Source organism: Felis catus, chromosome B4, assembly GCF_018350175.1.
Source record: "Felis catus isolate Fca126 chromosome B4, F.catus_Fca126_mat1.0, whole genome shotgun sequence".
Taxonomy (NCBI): Eukaryota; Metazoa; Chordata; class Mammalia; order Carnivora; family Felidae; genus Felis; species Felis catus.
This window is the reverse complement of record NC_058374.1, coordinates 63,688,414-63,692,092: the sequence shown is the minus strand read 5'-3', so window position 1 is coordinate 63,692,092 and position 3,679 is coordinate 63,688,414. Positions and strand designations below refer to the sequence as shown.

The following is a 3,679-nucleotide window of genomic DNA, read 5'->3' as shown; positions in this document are numbered from 1 at the left end:
AAAGCAATGAAAAAGAAAGAAAGAAAAGAAAAAGACTAGTTGACGAGTCTAGAATCCTAGCAAGGTGGACCTACACAAGCTATGTGACATAAATATTTACTGGTTTCAGGCTCTGATGTCTGTTTTCACAGTGTAATATGCCTATCAGGAAGATATTAATTTATTCATCATTCAACAAATATTTATTAAGGGCCTATTATGTTTCAGGTGCATTGTAAGGATGAGTAGTGGTACACAAAAGACGTAATTTCTGCTCCCATGGAGCTTTCAGTCTATGGGGGAACATATATTCAACAACAAATAAATACTCTAGTAAATGTATAACTACCAATTATAGTATTATAAAGGAAAGTTATGGGAAGAAATTATGAGAGACCTATACTACTTTTTTAAGATTTTATTTTAATTTTTTTTAACTGATAATTTATTAAAAAGGTTGATTTAAGTATCTGCAATGGTGACTTCAACCTCGATTCCTGACTCAATACTGATGGAAGTAATCTGTTTGCCAATCTCAGAAGGACTGTGCAAATCAATGAGTCACTTGTGGATCCTCATCTAAAAATGATCCCAAGTCTTAGAACCTTCACCACAAGGAGTTTTGCTTGTAGTGATTCCCAGAATCTCGGTAGGCGTCCAAACTGGTCCTTTCACTCTGAGATTCTTTTCTTTTGTGCCTCTGATAAAGTCAACGCATACCTTCTCCAAAGATTTTATGTTGTGACTGGTTAGAGTAATTCTAATTCAGTGAATCTCCACCTTTGGTTCCACAGGTGTCTTCCTGGGGTCTTTAAAAGCCATGGCTGCGGCCTGGCTTCCTGACCGACTTGTTCCTCGGCCAGAGTGAACAGCTGTGAGTCAGCAGAGATTTTATTTTTAAGTAATCTCTACACCCAATGTGGGGCTCAAACTCACAACCCTGAGATCAAGAGTCGCATGCTCTACCAATTGGGCGAGCCAGATACCCCAAGAAACCTACTTTACATCAGAAGGTTTAAAAAGGCCTGAGGAGAGAGTATCAAGACTCGCAGGTTGAGTAGAAGTTTGTCAGACAACAAATGTATGGGGAGAGGAATGAAAGGCAAGGCAAGGGAAGGAAAGAGAATTCCACGCAAGGGAAATAGTAGATGCTCTATAGCCGGAAAGAGCTTGACTAGAAAGGAAGGCAAAGTGTAGCTGAAGTGTCATAAGAGAGGGAAGAGAGTGGCTTGAAAAGAACCCAGAGACATAGACAACAGGCCTATGTAAGGGTTCCAGATTCTATCCTAACTTCCACTATAGGACAGAAAACCTTTCCGCAACAGAAAGCCACTGAAAAGCTTTGATTAATGTTCCAAATTACGTTAAAAGAAAAAAAGAATTAATTGAAGAAGGACAAGAGAGAAAAGAGAGACCAGTTAGGAGGTGATTTGCAGTAGTTCAGAGGAGAGGAGATGGCAGCTAGGAGTAGGTGGTGGTAGAGAGGTCTGGATTTGAGCTACACGTGGGAGGTAGAACTGAGGGCATCAGGCCTAGGTGTGGGCACAGTAGGTGCTGGAGAGGGAGCCATCAAGAATGACTTTCAGGTTACTGGCCCGAGCTTCAGGCAGTTGGTATTGCCATTAACTGAATTGAGAAATAATGAAGAAGGATGTTGCAAGGAGAAGGGCAAGGAAGATCAAAGAGTGGTTTTGGTTTTAACATGTTAGGTAGAAGATGCCTGTAGCACTTCCAAGTGGAGATACTAAGTGCCAGTCAGATATGTGAGTCTCCCATGATATATGAAAGATGGGAGCTGGTGGTATATAAATCTGTGAACCACTTGAAAAACAATAGGATGAGACTACCTAAGAAGGGGGCCTAGGGACTGAGATCAGAGGAGCTCCTTACACTTAATTGTTTGGTACAAGCCAATGTGTTAACAGTGGAGACTGAAAAGCTACCACCAGGCAGTGGCAGAAACACCAAGAGCGTAGTGCCACAGATTCCAAAAAGAGAATGTTAGAAGGAGCCACTGGTCACATGTATCAGTGGCTGAGAAGTCCAGTAGGATGAGGATGGAAATGTGTATTGGCAAACGGAAGGACTTTTGATGGACCTCATCGAGAGTTTCCCCAATGGAGCCTTGAGGGCATAAGCTAGACTGGATGGGATGAAAAGTGAACGGGAGGTGGGCAATGGAGTCAGCACGGGTAGACAATGCTTTCAAAATCTGTATTTACTGTGGGGAGTAGAACAATGGGACAGAAACTCTAAAGGGAATGTGAGGTCGAGAAGGGCAGATTTAAAGATGGGAGTTATTACCACATATGTGACTACAGATGGGGATAATTTCAATTGAGTAAGGGAAGAAGATACAAGAGACTGAAGAGGACACACTCTCCTCCAGGGCTAAGGTGGGCAACATCTACCTCCAGTTTCACTCTACTTTTATTGCTGATCCACAACCTTCCCTCTTCACTGACTCCTCCAGATTGACATAAGAATGCTTCACTTGCATTAATATTTTTCCTTTTCTTTATTTAAACTGTGAGTCAGGATCTTCAAAGGAGACAGCATACCTTTACATTCATTCCATTGCATGTTGATTTTATAGTTTAGCTCCTTGGAAAGTATTTCCATCTTTCTTAGGTACTATATTGACAAAAAATGTTCTGTCCCAATGTACCAACTCTATTCCATAGGTGATTGCCTAAGTGGCATGATTGGAATAACCCAGTAAAGTTTATTCTTGCCCCAGAGTATCACTCAGTAAGAATTAATAATAATTAATTTAAGGATAGGACTTACCTTTAAAAAGTATCTTAATTTCATAGCTATTACCTCATTTAATCTTCATAAGAGTTGTAAGGTAGGTTTTGTTATCTCCATTTAGAAATGAAGAAACTGACACTACAAGATGTTAAGTGATTTGCAAGATTTCAGAGTTAATAAATGGCAGATCTTGGGTAGTCTACACCCAAAGTTTTAAGAAAAGCTCTAGTTGGATCTTTACATATATAGACCTTTACATACATGAGACCTATATAGATCTCATGGACCTTGAGATTGATGTAGAAGGTGAGATAATCCACAGATGTTCCGGCCACATTCCTCAGCCCTGAGCCACTAGGAGCAGGAGTAGGGAGGGAAAATGGAAGCAAGAAAGCACAAATCTAAAGTTCAGCTGGCTCAGTCAGAAGAGCCTGTGACTCTTGATCTCAGGGTTTTGAGTTCAAGCCCCATGTTGGGTGTAGGGATTACGTAAATAAATAAATTATTTTTTTTTTTAATCTGCTCTGAAAGGCACTTTCACGTGCCCTGAATTCATCACTTGGGAATCTTTCATGGATCAACTGTCATTTCACATAATTCAGCTCATGTCCTCACAAGTCAAAATGAGACTGAGAAACAACTTGGTTCCTGTGGACAATCAGACTGAACTCATGCGTTTATGAACTGCAATTAACCAGGACAGGCTTATGTTATTCCTCTTCTTGTTCCAGCACCTAGGGCGGAGGGTAGAATAAAAATCTTCTGCAACTTAATTTTCTGAGAATGGGGTTTGAAGTTGGGATGAGATAATGGATATGAAATCTCCTTGAAAATGATACCACAACATTGCTGCGTGATGCCGTCTTGGTGGTGTTGGAAGGGATCTGGCAGCTCACTGTACGATCTCAGAGTTAGGACCTTGTGAGCCAGTGACTCTGTCTCCTAC

The 3,679-nt window shown here is 40.9% G+C and overlaps 1 pseudogene; it reads right to left on the bottom strand.

Annotated features, from left to right (window-relative positions):
* Positions 1-441: 441 nt before the first annotated feature.
* LOC109501908 lies at positions 442-801 on the bottom strand (annotated as a pseudogene).
* Positions 802-3,679: the final 2,878 nt, after the last annotated feature.